The sequence below is a fragment of the Panulirus ornatus genome, chromosome 64 (genome assembly GCF_036320965.1).
Source record: "Panulirus ornatus isolate Po-2019 chromosome 64, ASM3632096v1, whole genome shotgun sequence".
Classification (NCBI taxonomy): domain Eukaryota; kingdom Metazoa; phylum Arthropoda; class Malacostraca; order Decapoda; family Palinuridae; genus Panulirus; species Panulirus ornatus.
This window is the reverse complement of record NC_092287.1, coordinates 20775656-20793582: the sequence shown is the minus strand read 5'-3', so window position 1 is coordinate 20793582 and position 17927 is coordinate 20775656. Positions and strand designations below refer to the sequence as shown.

At 36.8% G+C, this 17927-nt stretch overlaps 1 protein-coding gene and 1 long non-coding RNA gene across 12 annotated transcripts in view; both read right to left on the bottom strand.

Moving 5' to 3' along the window:
• The window catches only part of LOC139746178 (putative neural-cadherin 2), a 760037-nt gene that overhangs the window by 202874 nt on the left and 539236 nt on the right, over positions 1–17927 (bottom strand). The window lies entirely within an intron of this gene.
• On the bottom strand, positions 716–9901 carry LOC139746180 (uncharacterized). The gene is made up of 2 exons (XR_011712092.1): positions 9116–9901; positions 716–4376 (listed from the first exon to the last, which is right to left on the bottom strand). It is a non-coding gene; the product is annotated as an uncharacterized lncRNA (long non-coding RNA).

Below are 17927 nucleotides of genomic sequence, written 5' to 3'. Positions count from 1 at the left end.
CTGATAGAAACATAAATAACGAGACTTGGATAGTCCAGCATTTTTTAAAGAAAGTGCAAACATCTGGTTTGATTCTGCATGCCTTTACATAATTTTTTTCACCTTCAATAAGCCAAGTATTGGTAAATATGACAGTGAATATGCAGATACACAGTGAAGTAATACAGTACTGTAAGATGGTACAAACTCCAACTTAGAGAGTTCAGCTGATGCTATGGAGTACACCAAAGTAAAGTTATCTATCCCTCTTACTGCACTTGACCAAAGTTTGCATTTATTGGTAAAAAACACAGCCAATTATGCAAATGATGAACATCATAATATGTTGCAGTACTTCTACAGATTCCTTGATACAGTAATGAACTACCTGACTTTATAGCTGAAAGAAGCAGGTACATAAAGCAAAAGCTGAGAGGAGTTAATGAAAAGGATAAATGGTACTAATCAAATAAAATGAAATAATCAGATTTGTGTATTTCTTGGAAAATTTGTCATTTCTTTTTTTTTTCTTTTAATATCTTTAACAATCTAATGTTTATGAAAGAACATCTATATTCTGCTAATATTTTTGTATTTGTTAAGCTAACTAGCATTACAGTAACTATGTATTTCACAATGCAATATTTTCTAGAACTTTAACATTTCAAACCTGAATTGGGTGAACATGGATGTCTTTTGGAACAAACTTTAAAAAAAGGATAAGGAAAGGGGCTAATATAATAAAAGTTTATCGTCATTATCATTACAAAGCATGCAGTATTTCCTGACATGTTGCCTTCATAAAAAATGGATCATCATAAGAAATATACAGCCAAAATGATCATATATAAAACCTAAATTACTCCTTTTCAAAGGAAAATGGTAGATTTAACAAAGTGCTACCTGAACAAAACACAGGTAATAACAATCCCTACCATCAATGATCAAGTTTACCATCTATTGGATATGTTGTTGCCTCACTTTCTATGCATCCACTTAGCATGGCAAACACTTAAAAATCACCATGTCTATCTTCACTGTTATCCATCATCCATAGTCAAAAGTCATACCCTGGTTTAGTTGAGATAAGTTTCACCTGATGGTCTGTTCAGATATGTTAAACTCTATACTTTATACAGTGTTTCCTCATCATCTAAAGAGTGGCATAAGACCATAACTACTAAGTAGTTTTCCTGAGTAAGGTTTAACCTAAAACTTAACTCATATTTTGAATAAAATTTCATTATTGGCAAGGAACTAATTACAGATATCTTTGATATTTTTCAAAGGACGTTTACTCCCCTTCTTATTTCAATCACAGTATCTATGTTGCAAAATATGGAGTACCTTTCTAGAACATCACAAAATGATTGTGGGTTCTCCAGCAATCACCATATCTATGAGTGAAAGGTGAGTAGAATCTTTTTTATTTTCAGCATACAGTTGAGTTGTATGGCAAACAGCAAAATTCACCCCACTTCTAGACAATGGTTCATCTTGTATGCATTGGATTCTGCTCCATTATCAACTTTGTTTCCATCCCCCAAGACCAAAAGACTTCTCAACTTTGAGTAAGAAGTAAGTCATCAAGTGGTCCTCAAACGTTTACCGGCAGGATATCATTTTGTCACAATGATGTTTAATCATCATTCAAAGAAAGGTCTATGGCACTGAACATTCATATGGCTTCTTTTGTAAATGAATATTCATGAATTTGTATGAATATGCATGTGATGTACTAGATTGCTCCAGTCATAAAAGATCTATTGACAATGTGAACATTAATATGTCTTCTCTCTTGTATGAATATTCATATGCCGCACTAAATATCTCTTCCAAGTGAAGGTCTTTTCACAATATGAACATTCATATGGCTTTTCTCCACTGTGAATAGCAATGTGGTCTCCTAATTGGCTCCTGTGGTAAAAGACCTTCTGGCAATGTAAACATTGATATGACTTCTCTCTTGTATGAATATTCATGTGTTGTACTAAGTCGCCCTTTCTACAAAATTTTTTTTGGCAATATGAACACTCATATGCCTTCTCTCTTGTATGAACATGCATGTGATGCACTAAAGCAGTCTTGAAGGTGAAGGTCTTTTGACACTCAGAACATTCATGTGATTTCTCTCTTGTATGAACATTCATGTGCTGTGCTAAATTGCTCCTATCATAAAAGGTCTTTTGGCAATGTGAACACTCATATGTCTTTTCTCTAGTATGAATGTTAATATGTCGCATTAGAGCACTTTTCCAGAAGAAAGTCTTTAGGCAATGTGAACAGTCATATGATTTCTCTCTTGTATGAATATTCAAGTGTTTCATTAAAGCACTCCTGCAGGAGACGGTCTTTTGGCAATGTGAACATTCGTATAGCTTTTCTCTAGTATGAATATTCATGTGTCGTGCTAAATTGCTCCTATTATTAAAGGTCTTTTGGCACTTGGAACATTCGTATGACTTCTCTCTAGTATGAATATTCATAATTCTTGTTAAATTGCTCATATGGTAATTTAGTAATGTGAACATTCATGTGCCTTCTCTCTTGTATGAATACTCATGTGCAGCACTGAAATACCCTTTCAGAAGTTCTTTTGGGAGCGTGAAGGTCCCTATCAATTCTCTTGTATGAAGATCTATGTGCCACGCTAAACTGATTGTATTGTAGGCCTTTTGGCAATGTAAACATATATGTCTTCCCCCTTGTATGAATAATCATATATATGCTGCATTAAGAACCATTCACGGATAAGGTATTTCTACAATGAACATTCATGACTTCACTCTGTCTCAGGATTCATGTGCCATGCTAAAACACTTTTATTGTTGAGGGTATGTTGGTAATGAGAATATCCATATACCTTCTCTCTAATATGAAGAAAATTCTTATCACATTATGAGTAATCATATGGCTTCTCTCCTTTGTGAAGTGTTATTTACTTTTTAAGAGTCAAACTGTTAGACAAAACTTTCCTGACAACACTAAAACTTGAAAAGTTTCTTAGGTATGTGTGCATACGATATACCTTCTGAAGCTATAATTCTTTAAGAACTATGTCAGATTGTGGATATACCAATCATCCATTCCTTATGATGCAACCTTGTCTACCACTGCAGCCTATGAAAGCCACAGATGACTGATGATTAAACATCAAAGGTGGTGTGAATGATCTTGGTTGGTGTAGGGGGTGGGATTTGCACGACAAGATTGGTGTGATGCACCAGTCAAGTTTCACGGTTAAGTGTACCAAGATAAACCACTCAAAATCAGTGAATGGTGAAGGGTGTCTGTTTGAAGTGTGCCTTTTACAGTAAGGTCAGATGAAGGCAAATAATTCCATCCCCTTTATACTCATATCCTGAAATGCTACAATCAAAGTCCCAGCAAGGCATTTCCTGTTATTTCCAAACATAACGCCTAAATCTAATTAGCCTTAAAGAAAAAATGTTATAGTCTCTCTGCATATTCTTCATATGACTACATAATTACTTACAATGCAAGTCCCCTACTAAAACCTTTTACGGCCATTACCAATTTTAATTTACTTGCATATGTAAGGTTAATTCCATAACCAACAAATAAACATATTCATCACATATCCTACATCTGCCTTTTAGACACAAGTATTTATATCTTACAACTATCTATACAAGATGCACAGTGCCAAAAATCATGCAAGTACCTATAAAAGCAAAGCACTTTGACACTGGCAGCAAATCTCTAATAACATATACTAAAAAATTTGGGTAATTTACATTCACACTGTTGTGGGTTGATCTTGGGAAAACATAAATTACTGCATAAATCTGGTATCATATTTTTCATATATACATTACGAGCAGTTCAACTGTGCTCAGCATTAACTATATAATCCTTGTCATAAAAAAATCTAGGAAATCATAATTCAATTCAAATAAGTATTATGAACAGCGTGACTGTATTCAACATTAACATAAAGATATGCGACTAATAATAACTAATCCTGATGAATAAAATCAAGTTTGATTGTACTGAAAATTAAATGCTAGTCTTCTTATATATAGAAAAACCTTTTCCTTAGATTAACTTTCATTCGGTTTCTGTTACTATTCACTTCTTAAGTTACTGTCAGTTTACTGTTGTTATAACTGCTGTGCCTGTTGCCTTTGCTATGACCGTTGCTATGTACTCTTACTGTCAGAAATGATCTTCAGTTGTTTCTAATGTTATTGCTGCTCTGAACATTTTAGATCGTTTTAATGCTACTGCTCCTTTTCCTTTTATTAAGTATACACTTGTTTGCTGTTGTATTGCCCATCATGATGTTACAATTGCTCTGCATCATTATTGTAGCAGCTTGCCAGTCAAGAAAGTTTGGTGGCACAATACTACATTCTTGTGTCGAATACCATGACCTGCCAATGATAATACACATTAGCATTAATTGTTACATAATGTATTAATGTTAGGCCAAAATTAGGCAGTCAAAATTGGATGCTCATGACAAAGACAGCTCAGATCTTCAATGCATGATGACACCATTACTAAACTATAACATTACTAGTTTTATTTTCATACTTGATTGCTATTTCCCCAATAGCGAGGTAGTGCCAGGAACAGACTAAAATAGGCAACATTCACTCATATCCTTTCTCTGGCTGTCATGCGTAAGGTCTTGAAACCATGGCTTTCTGTTGACAACCAGTCCCTATAGGCCTTTCTATGGTTTACCCAGGAACCTTCACATACCCTGGTTCAGTCTCCTGATGGCATGCTGACTCCAGTACACCATATCATTACAGTTCACTCTACCACTCGTACAACTTTTACCTTCCTACATGTTTAGGCCCCTATTGCTCAAAATGCTACCATCTCCAATTTGGTCTCCCTGTTCTTCTTGTTCCCTTTACAAGTTATGAGTGTAAATTACTACACCATCATTATCAAAAACAATAGGAATATAAATGAACGAAGGAAAAGTAAAAAAAGTAACACTTCAAATTTACAGACTAAAGCTAAACAGTTTTGAATGTAACTATGAACTGGAAAAAGTTAACAGCAGGTGTTTATATTGTAGGGAACTTTAGAAAAATAGAATGAAAAAACCTTGCCAGCACCTATGAATCCTACCAATTCTTGGATGGTATCCATTGCAGACTGAAAGGCAGTTTTGATATGACCGATCCATAAAAATGTGATTCTCAGTTTAATTTCTTGCTAAACCACAGTCTTATCAAAAATACACAAATCAAGTGGAAGTTCCACAGAAATGCTCACAAAGGAATTTATCTAACACTGCATGAAGAAACAAATCATGAATGTGAAGATACCAATTAAAGAGACAGATTTCCTTAAAGGTATGGGAAGCAAAAAAGGAATGACATTAAATGGCAGATGAGAAGAAAAATTAAAAAAGGATACTTCCACATATATGAAACCCTACCCCGGGTTCAAAATACTTAAAAAAACATATGGATTTGTATTGTAGCATTTATGGATCTGGAAAAGGCATATGACAGGGTTGAAAGAGATGCTTTGTGAAAGGTCTTAAGAATATATAGTGTGGGAGGTAAGCTGCTAGAAGCAAAGGGGCTTTTATTTAGGGTGTAAGGCATGTGTACAAGTAGGAAGTGAGGAAAGCGATTGGTTCCCAGTGAAGGTCAGTCAGGGGCAGGGTATGTGAAGTCTCCATGATTGTTTGATTTGTATGTGGATGGGGTGGATAGGGATGTAAATGCAAGTTTTGGAAAGATGGGCAAGTATGCAATCTGTTGGGGATGATAGGGCCTGGGAAGTGAGTCAATTGTTGTTTGCCGATTATAGAGCACTGGTGGCTGAATCGAGTGAGAAACTCCAGAAGTTGGTGAATGATTATGGAAAAGTGTGTGAAAGGAGAAAGTTAAGAGTAAATGTGAGTAAGTGCAAGGTTAATAGGTTCAGCAGGGGTAAGGGACAAGTTATTTTGGATGTGAGACTGAATGGAGAAAAATTGGAGGAAGTGAAATGTTTTAGATATCTGGGAGTGGACTTATCTGCAAATGAAACCATGGAAGTGGAGGTGAGTCATACGGTGGAGGAGAGGGCAAAGGTTCTGGGAACAATGAAGAATGTGTGGAAAAAGAGAATGTCATCATGTACAGCAAAAATGGGTATGTTTGAAGGAATAGTAGCTCAAACAATGTTATATAGTTGTGAGGTATAGGCTATGGACAGGGTTGTAGAGAGATGGGTGGATGTGCTGGAAATTAAATGTTTGAGGACAATATGTGGTGTGAGGTGGTTTGATCAAGTAAGTAATGATAAGGTAAGAGAGATGAGGTAATAAAGAGTGTGGTTGACAAAGCTGAAAAGGATGTGCTGAAATGGTTCAGACATATGGAGAAATTAAGTAAGGATAGGTTGACAAAAAAGATTATGTCAGAGGTGGAGGGAACAAGGAAAACCGGGAGACCTAATTGGAGGTGGAAGGATGGGGTGAAAAAGATTTGAGTGATCGGGGTCTGAACATGCAGGAGGGTGAGAAGTGTGCAAGGAACAGAGTGAACTGGAATGATGTGATATACCGGGGTCAATGTGCTGTCAATGGATTAAACCAAGGCATGTGAAATGTCTGGGGTAAACTATGGAAAGGTTTGTGAGGCCTGGATGTAAATTGGGGAATATATTTTCGGTGCATTACAGATGACAGCTAGAGACTGAGTGTGAAAGAATGTGGCCTTTTTCTTTTCCTGGTGATGCCTCAGTGACGCAATGGGTGGCAATGCTGTTTCCAGTGGGCCAGGGTGGCACCAGGAATGGAGGAAGGCAAGCAAGTGTGAATGTGTACATGTGTATATATGTATATATCTGTATATGTGTATATATGTATATGTATGTGTGTGTATATGTACATGTATGTGCATTTATGTAAATATGTGTGGATATAAGTAGATGGGTTGCTCTTTTTCTATTGCTTGTGCCATCTGAGCTAACATAAAAAAAAATTCAAAACATGTGAAAGGATGTAATGCATGCATGGGATAGAAAATACTGGACAAATTGAAGCATTGTGGTTTTACAGGCTGAACCAGGGGAAACCATGGAAAGGTCTGGGGGACTGTTTGTGGACAGAGGAAAACGAAGCCATTTTTCAGTCTGTTCCTGATGCTATCTCATTACACTGACATTGGAAATGTCACATAAGAATGACAAAATAGAATATTCAGTACCACGGTTGATAATACTGCAGTAAGCAAGGCAACACCATATATTCCTACCAAAGCCACTTCTACTTGGCCTAGGGTATATAAAAATTTAACCAAGGAGTGAAAAACCAAAAATACAATGTTGTAGCCTTGCCTTGCATTTTGAAATATAGCCTACAATCCACTAACCTAGCATAGCTAAGCTTGGCCTAAGACCATGCTATACCTGTCACTGCCTTAAACAAGCTAAGGAAAAACTATAAAGTAGATTATATACCTCTGCATCACTTTTTAAACACTTTTAGGAAAAATATCTTTTGCAATGGAAATGGGACATTTGATAAAGAATTCCTTTACTGTTGAGTCATAAGAATGCTTTACCTGTTTTTCTTGATCCTAGTACCATATCAAAACCATGAATACCCAAATCTCTGCTTTAACATCACCTTCAAGCATCTGTATCTGACCATATTTCCATTCTTGTTACCACAGTGTTTATCTAAATCTGGTGTAGTACTGGGAAGTCGATCAATTTAGCTCCACAAAGATATTTCTTGTTGAATATAAATAAAGTTTGTCTCAGTACACTCCATCAAGTTTATATGTTGGTGTGATTAATTTTCACTAACAGACATATCAAACCACTACGAGAATCTTGACTCCTCCACAAAGTGGGTAAGGCTTTGAGGATGAGGGAAACAGTAGGATTACAACACAGAACATATGCATAACACAAAACAGCCTAACTTAAGCAAAACTAGCCTAACATAATATACCATCCTACCCGAGGTCATGTGTACTTGGCCAAAGGTATGAAGGCATACCCTGAGATGTGAGAACCTTGCATACTATAACGTAACCTAACCTCGTATTATCTAGGATAATCTTATATATGATACACTATTGTTCCTTTTCCTAGCTTTGCCAAACATGGTCTAAGATAGCCTTTCTCAAGGTGAAAAACTCTTTTCCCCTAATCAGTTCTATATGCAGCATGGCATTTTTCACATGCTATCAGGTTTTAATGAGTTAAAGTTCCAGGAAGTCACCAAGATCGTCTAAATCAGATAATCTTCTAAATATAATCCTGAAGTTTCGGGTGAATGCTAGAGTCGCAAAGTGCTGTATAATCATTAGTGCAAGGTGTGTCTTTCGAAAACAACAATGACACACCGGATAGCATTTTTTCTTATGACGAATCAATCCCATTCAACTAAAGGTTAAACCACATACAATGTTAAAAGGTTGCAAGTTATATCGTCTATATCCAAGAATACAAGGTACTACAACAGATGTTTTCAATAGAACTTATGAAAAAAATGGTCTGATACTGAAACAAAATTAGAAAATATCAAAATTGTTTCTTTAAACATTTTAAGAATTATTACATGTTTTCGTTACGTCTGTACGAGGGGTATAATAAGGTCATTTAACTTTTCACTCATCGGAATGACATACATTATGAACACTAAGATGACATTAACATCAAATACGTATTCTGAAGTATAAATTTTACTATTTTTGCAAAACATAACTAGTCTCTTATTTAATTCACCTAACAAATTCCCCAGCACTTCATAACCCTTCTCACTGAAAAAAAAAGATCGACCTCTTTAGATATTTCTGTTATCAAAGCAAATGACAGAAATCACCACTAACATAAGTAGCCACATTACAATGCCAGTGTCACTGAGGAGGTTAATAAATTGGACTCCGACTTGAGTTATCTCAAAAAGAGCAAAACTGAAAAGAGTTTATCTATTGAAGTGAGTCATAACATATAGTTTCAAGACAATCATATTCCACATATCAGCGTACTTCAATCACCCTCTTTATGTCAACACATATATCTCATCAAATACATCAGCTGGTCATCCATTTAAAATTCGCTCGATTTTATAACATTCCTGTCAGCTTAAATCATCTATATTTTCCTTTATATTTATATCTAAACTAATAACAGTCCTCACCTGGTTACCCTTGCGTTCTGTGGTTTCCGCTTAAGACACTATATACAATTCTACATCACTTTGTTACAACTTTGTGTACAGTTTTCTGATCATAAAACTCAACAACAACAAATGTTGTTTACATTCAGTTAGTAACAGCCGCAGCCGCTAGAGGGCAGCACCTCTCCATGCTATGTTTAAAGGGCCTGTTACTTTCTGCTAAATACCCGGACGTAAAGCATTTAACACTCAATTCATTCCATGATAGGGACAGAGGGTGAAAAAAAATGATTCATAGTAACAATTGTTTTAATGGTGTGCGATGACTTTCGACGTTTAAGAGTACAAAAATACATTCACCTGCAGGCGTACAATGGTACAGTAGTAGTACGTTAAAGTTTTGTTTGTTTATGTTTGCATTAAATAAACAACAAATAGAACAGAGTTAATGAAGCAAGCATGTCAATCCTCTAGCAATTTCCGTAAGTCTCACGATATTGATGGTCATCTCACACTCTAATGGCTAAACATGCTAAACTCAAAGACCTTTGCTTTTCACTGACACAAGTTTCGTATTTTATGCATAAAGTCTTGTGGTCCTGATTTAAACAGGAAAAAATCAGAGGAGCATTATGGGGTGGAGGGGGATTGAAAAGGGGGAAATTGTCAACTCCACTTGAAGGCTTTATGATATAAATCACACACTCTTAACAATTATTCCAACCCTTTTAGTCCCTCAAAAGGGAAAGTAAATGTATATATTCATATGCTCAACCGTTTCAGTGACTTACTCTGTTGTCCACTGTAACTACCACTCTTTCACCACCATCCTAAAACACTAAGGTCTGTGAAAGATGAAATTTTCTATCTTTCCAGAAGCACGTTAATTTGTCTGAAGTAAAACTCTTCATTACAGCTAAACGCTCTTTTTTCTTATCAAATGACATGAAATAATTTTCATTCAAAAATTATCACAGATGCCTTATATGAAAATGACCAACATTAACGATCCAATTTGACATCAAAAAAACTTAAAACATTGTTTTTTAAGGTACAATGTTTTCTTACAGTAAACTCTTTGTTTTGAGCGATATTTTTCTTCATTATCTTAGCGAGTTTGTAATTCACACCTCCCCCAACCCCTTGACTAAGTTCTGAATACGTGCCTTGAGCCCTGATGTGATGCTACTTGTGTGCTGTTTTGACCAATGATGTGTGGAACCGTAGAGTCTTATGGTCTGATGTAAACGACTGTGATGTTTTGTTGATATTTCAATGATCTTTACAACATCCACTGTATTTTACACTGGAACTGTTGACTCTCTCTCTCTCTGTCTCTCTCTCTCTCTCTCTCTCTCTCTCTCTCTCTCTCTCTCTCTCTCTTCCCAAAGAATACAGAAACATGGCTCCTAGCAACTGTAAGTAGTATATGATCATGAACATCTTTTTCAAAATCTCACTTGTTTTCATACCCAAAAGTTGACATCTGGATATAGAATACTGACTAACTGCGCCAAGTTATGATTCGAAATGGGCACTGTAGTTACATTCAACACAATAATATCATTAGACAATGAAAGACCATAAACATCCTGTACTTACATTTTCACTATCCTCCTAATTCCAGCTATAGTACACAAATTACTGGTACATATTGTTCTTATTTCTTACCCACCCTAAACTATATACTCTTGGATTTCACATATATCAGCAGTGAAACAATGCACTGCTTCTTGCATACTGTATACCAATATTCTTCATATAATTAGACACAATGGTAAAGATCTCAAATTACCACCATAGCCACTTCAGATGAACTAACTGCTTTCCTCACAACTGAATTAGCATATCAAAATACATGCAGTCAAACTGATCTGAATAACAGCTTACCACCAGTTTACACCAGAAAATTATAAAGATGACAAAAGATGTTCTGAGCAGAGATATCATATTTGCTTTGGTTATCAATGGTCAATTTCATTGGCTGTTAAGCTGTAGCTGTCCTATATGACAAATCATAGAACAAATTAGCAGGGTTCTTTTTTATCTTCAGCAGAGAAAAGGTAAAAAAAGCTTATAAATCTTCCTTATCAAAATCATGTCACCCATGTCAGCCTTTGTATTTAAATGAGGGACAGTTTGGGCTTGTCTTGGATAATGGTCCATCTTGCTGATAATGGATTCTGCATCATCATTAATTCAGTTTCACTTCCTTAGGACTATGTGGCTTTTCTCTCGGTAAGTGAAACATCAAATTGTTGTTAGGTGTCTGTTAGCACAGCAGGACCTTATCACATTGCATTGATGTACACCGTGGCAGGACATAGTGGAAGCTTTGACCACCATGATCAATGGCCATGTGAATGGCTTTTCACCTGTGTGAACATTCATATGCAGGACTAAATAAATCTTGGATAAAAGTCTTTTGGTAAAGTGAACATTCTTTTTGACTCTCTCTTGTTTAAACTGTAATGTGCCTCACTACAGACATCCTGCAAAGTCATTGAGCAATGGGAACAATCGCATGGCTTCTCGCTTGTGTGAAGAGTCACATGCTGCAGTAGATCATCCCGATAGGTGAATTTCTTTTACCACTATAACATTAGCTTGGCTTCTTTCCAGTATGAACAATTGCATGCTCCACTGGAAGGTCTATGGCAGTGTATACACTGATATGGCTTTTCTAATATTCACAAAGGCACTCCTTTGGGAGAAGGTGTTTTGACACTAAACATTCATATGGGTTCTCCCTTGTGTGAGTAGCTGTGAGTTGTACCAAGTTATCCCTCCTACAGTCAAAGATCATTAAGCAATGGGAACACTTGTATGGCTTCTTGCCTGTGTGAAGTGTCATATGCTGCAATAGATTATTCCAATAGGCAAAGCCTTTTAGCAATATGAACATTAGCATGGTTTCTTTCTAGTATGAACAATTCTGTGATCCTCTAAACTAGTTTTCTAGTATGTCTTTAGAAGTGTAAACATTAATATGGATTTCCTAATATTCACAGATGCACTCCCTTAGGAGACCGTGATCCCTTTACAAGACAGTCTCTTGGCAATATGAAAGAGGCAGGAGGTCAAGAAAAAGGTGCAAGAGGTGAAAAAGATCACAAATGAGATTGGAGTGAGAGAGTATCATTAAATTTTAGAGAGAATAAAAAGATGTTTTGGAAGGAGGTAAATAAAGTGTGTAAGACAGGAGAACAAATGGGAACATTGGTGAGGTGGGGTAATGGGGAGGTATTAACAAGTAGTGGTGAAGTGAGAAGGAGATGGAGTGAGTATTTTGAAGGTTTGTTGAATGTGTTTGATGATAGAGTGGCAGATATATGGTGTGTTTTGGTTGAGGTAGTGTGCGAAGTGAAAGGGGTCAGGAAGAATGGTTTGGTAAACAGAGAAGAGGTAGTGGAAGCTTTGTGGAAGATGAAAGCCAGCAAGGCAGCAGGTCTGAATGGTATTACAGTGGAATTTATTAAAAAAGGGGGTGACTGTGTTGTTGATTGGTTGGTAAGGATATTCAATGTATGTATGTTCATGGTGAAATCCCTGAGGATTGGAGGAATGCAAGCATAGTGCATTGTACAAAGGCAAAGGGGATAAAGGTGAGTGTTCAAATTACAGAGGTATAAGTTTGTTGAGTATTCCTGGGACATTATATGGGAGGGTATTGATTGAGAGGATAAAGGCATGTACAGAGCATCAGATTGAGGAAGAGCAGTGTGGTTTCAGAAGTGGTAGAGGATGTGGATCAGGTGTTTGCTTTGAAGAAAATATGTAAGAAATACTCAGAAAAACAGATGGATATGTATGTAGCATATATGAATCTGGAGAAGGCATATGATAGGGGTGATAGAGATGCTGTGTGGAAGGTATTAAGAGTATATGGTGTGGGAGGTAAGTTGCTAGAAGCAGTGAAAGGTTTTTACCAAGGATGTAAGGCATGTGTATGAGTAGGAAGAGAGGAAAGTGATTGGTTTCCAGTGAATGTTAGTTTGCTACAGGGGTGCGTGATGTTTCCATGGTTGTTTAATTTATTTATGGATGGGGTTGTTCGGGAGGTGAATGCAAGATTTTTGGAGAGAAAGGCAAGTATGCATTATGTTGTGGATGAGAGGGCTTGGGAAGTGAGTCAATTGTTGTTCGCTGATGATACAGCATTGGTGGCTGATCCTGGTGAGAAACTGAAGAAGTTGGTGGCTGAGTTTGGTAAAGCGTGTGAAAGAAGAAAGCTGAGTGTAAATATGAATAAGAGCAAGGTTATTAGGTCCAGTAGGGTTGAGGGACAAGTTAATTGGGAGGTAAGTTTGAATGGAGAAAAACTGGAGGAAGTGAAGTGTTTTAGATATCTGGGAGTGGATTTAGCAGCGGATGGAACCATGGAACTGGAAGTGAGTCACAGGGTGGAGGAGGGGGCGAAGGTTCTGGGAGTGTTGAAAAATGTGTGGAAGGTGAAAACGTTATCTTGGAGAGCAAAAATGGGTATGTTTGAAGTAATAGTGGTTCCAACAATGTTGTATGGTTGTGAGGCATGGGCTATAGACAGGGTTGTGTTGAGGAGGGTAGATAAGTTGGAAATGAAATGTTTGAAGACAATATGTGGTGTGAGATGGTTTGATCGAGTAAGTAATGAAAGGGTAAGAGAAATGTGTGGTAATAAAAAGTGTGTGGTTGAGAGAGCAGAAAAGGGTGTTTTGAAATGGTTTGGCCACATGGAGAAAATGAGTGAGGAAAGATTGACAAAGAGGATATATATGTCAGAGGTGGAGGGAACAAGAAGTGGGAGACCAAATTGGAGGTGGAAGGATGGAGTGAAAAAGATTTTGAGTGATTGGGGCCTGAACATGCAGGAGGGTGAAAGGCCTGCAAGGAATAGAGTGAATTGGAACGATGTGGTATATTGGGGTCGACATGCTGTCAATGGATTGAACCAGGGCATGTGAAGCGTCTGGGGTAAACCATGGAAAGTTTTGTGGGGCCTGGATGTGGAAAGGGAGCTGTGGTTTCGGGTGTTATTGCATGACAGCTAGAGACTGAGTGGGAACGAATGGGGCCTTTGTTGTCTTTTCCTAGCACTACCTCGCACACATGAGGGGGGAGGGGGATGTTATTCCATGTGTGGCGAGGTGGCGATGGGAATGAATAAAGGCAGACAGTGTGAATTGTGTGCATGTGTATATATGTATGTGTCTGTGTGTGTATATATATGTGTACATTGAGATGTATGGGTATGTATATTTGCGTGTGCGGATGTGTATGTATATACATGTGTAGGGGGGTGGGTTGGGCCATTTCTTTTGTCTCTTTCCTTGCGCTACCTCGCAAACGTGGGAGACAGCGACAAAGCAAAATAAATAAATAAATAAATATATATATATTTATTCTTTTCTTCTTTCATACTATTCGCCATTTCCCGCATTAGCAAGGTAGCGTTAAGAACAGAGGACTGGGCCTTTGAGGGAATATCCTCATCTGGCCCCCTTCTCTGTTCCTTCTTATATTCATTTTGCTTTGTCGCTGTCTCCCGTATATTTATATGTATTTATATGTATATTCATACATATTTGCCATTTCTTGCATTAGCAAGGTGATTTTAAGAACAGAGAACTGAGCCTTAGAAGGAATATCCTCACTTGGCCCCCTTCTCTGTTCCTTCTTTTGGAAAATCAAAAAAACAGGAGGGGAGGATTTCTAGACCCCCGCTCTCTCCCCTTTTAGTTGCCTTTTACGACATGAATAACACACACTCATGAACGTACCAACATACACTTATTTTCTGTGCTATTTCCAGTTTCTGAAAAATGGCATGTGCAAAATGCTTTCACTTTGCAATACTACTCCCAGCACTATCAACTGTATTGTTTATGGATGGCATTATTAGAAAGGAATTCACAAAATATGACATAATATCAGATAAAAGCATGGGTCTTCACACTCATGTGTTCTGACAGAAGTAACATTGTGTTCTTCACCAGTACCTTTTAAACACAACTGGCTCTGGATGCTCATGATCCAAACTGGCAGTATGTCTGAATAAACTGGACTAGGGATTTTGGAAGTTTTCAGTTTTCAAAATTACTAAATGTCATCTTGACTTAGGTTCGCCTACTGTGTAAATCATTATTATCCCAAGGTAACTTGGGTCACTTACATTCTGAAAATCATTAGATTCTGATAACTTGTGTTAACTGAGCAAGGGCATATAAAGCAACCAGGGGAAAACCATGGAAAGATTTGAGGGGCCTAGTTGCAGACAAGGGGCTGTGGTTTTGGTGCATTGCACTTGACAACCAGAAAATGGATGTGAGCATATGTGACCTTCATCAACAGTTCCTGATGTTATCTTGTAAACATGGGAAATGTTAATCAAGATACGTAAAATGAAAAATAATCAACTTCTGTGGGGTTCTAGATATGTTTTCTATCATTTCCAGCAAGCAAGAGCATAATAAGTGAGTCACTCTTTTCAGTAGTTGCCATTGCACGCATTTATTCAAATCTGCAGATGACAACATGATGAGATGTATCCCAGAAGTGTAAGCGTCTGGCTTATTTCTGCTTGCTTTTACACTTTTTTTTTTACAGTGATGATTAGACACATAGGTAGATACTTAAATGAAATGACTTAGATAGTTCGGCATTTATCTATATGTTTATCTATATGAGCATTTCATCCCTGGGGATAGGGGAGAAAGAAAACTTCCCATGTATTCCCTGCGTGTTGTAGAAGGCGACTAAAAGGAAAGGGAGCGGGGGGCTAGCTATCCTCCCCTCTCATTTTTTCTGATTTTCCAAAAGAAGGAACACAGAAGAGGACCAGGTGAGGATATTCCCTCAAAGGCCCAGTCCTCTGTTCTTAACGCTACCTTGCTAATGCGGGAAATGGCGAATAGTATGAAAGATGTGCATTTTTAAAAGGAGGTGCAACCATCTGACTTATTTCTGCTTCCCTTTACACTATTTTTTAACCTCCAGTATGCTAAGTAATGATAAATATGACAACGACTATGCAGATACAAAATGAAGTAACACAGTACTGCAAGCTGGTACAAGCTCCAACTCAGAGAGTCCAGCTGATGCTATGAAGTGCACCAAAGAAATCTTTACGCGCCTGACTAAACATTTGCTTTTACTGGTAATAAACACTGTCAGTTATACAATGATGAGCATCATCTCTACAGATTCCTTGATACAGTAATGAACTACCTGATTTGATAGTTGAAACAAGCAGGTACGTAGAGCAAAGCCTGAGGGGAGTCAAGATAATGGAAGTAATAAATGATACTTATCAACTAAAATGAAATAAACAGATTTGTGTATTTCTTAAGACAAACTGTCATTTTCCTTCTTTCTTTTAATATCTTTTACAATCTACTGTTCATGACAGAATATCTTCCATGTTTTACAATCATTTTTGTATTCGTTAAGGTAACTTGCATTTACAGTAACTGCGTATTTCATTATGCAATATTTTCTGTAACGTTAACATTTCAAACAAAATATTTTGTAAGTTACTTTTTCTATCTATACACAATTCAAACCTAAATAAAGTAAACATGGAAGTTTATTGGTACAAACTTTAACAAAAAGGGTAAGGAAAGGGACTGATATAATAAAAGTTTATCATCATTATCATTACAAAACAATCAGTATTTCCTGACATATTGCCACTGTAAAAAATGGATCATCAGATGAAATATACAGCCAAAATTATCTTTTATAATGCCTAAAGCACTCCTTTTCAAAGGAAAGAAGACTTGACTGAGTGCAACCTGAACACAGCATAGGTAATATATTTTCTCAGCCATCAATGATGAAGTTCTTCATCTATTGGATGTGTTTTTTGCTTCAATTTCTATGCATTCACTTAGCATGGTAAACACTTAAAAATCACTATGACTGTCTTCAATGTCATCCATCATCAAAAGTCATACTCTGGTTTCGTCAAGATATATTTCACCTGATGGTCAGTTCAGGTACATGAAATTCTATACTTTATACAATATTCCCTAATCATCTAAAGAACTGATTGGCATAAGACCATAACTGCTTTGGATTTTTCCTGAGTTAAGGTTTAACTTGCAACTTAACCCTACTCATATTTTGAATAAAGTTTCACTCCTGACAAGGAACTTTTACAGATATTTTAGATATTTTCCAGAGGATATTTACACCCCTTCTTATTTCACTCCCAGTATCTATGTTGCAAAGTATGGAGTACCCTTCTAAAATGTCGCAAAATGATTGTGGATTTTGCTGCAAACACCATATCTATACAAGTGAAAGATAAAAAGACATTATTTTTATCTTCAGCAAGGAATACTATCAAAAAGCTGATTTCTGTCTTAATCATACAAGTGTCATCTAGTTGAGCTGTATGGCAAACAGGAGGATAATTCCGACCACTTCTAGACAATGGTTCATCTTGTATAAATTGGATTCTGCTCCATTATCAACCTTGTCTTCATCCCCCAAGACGAAAAGACTTCTTGACTTTGAGTACGAAGTAAGATATCAAGTGGTCCTCAAATGTCTACTGGCATGAATCATTTTGTCACAATGATGTTCAGTCATCATTCAAAAAAGATCTATCACAATTTGAACATTCATATGGCTTCTTTTGTCAATGAACATTCATGTTTCCCTAAATAATCCCTCTGGAAGAGGTTCCTTTGACACTATGAATATATGTAACTTCACTTTCATTAGCCAACTACCCTGGGAAAAGGTATTTCTGGGCTGTCAACAGTGATGTATCTTCACTTCTGTATGAATATTCATGTGCCTCATTAAACGACACCTCCAGAAGAATGTCTTTTGGCAATGTGAACAT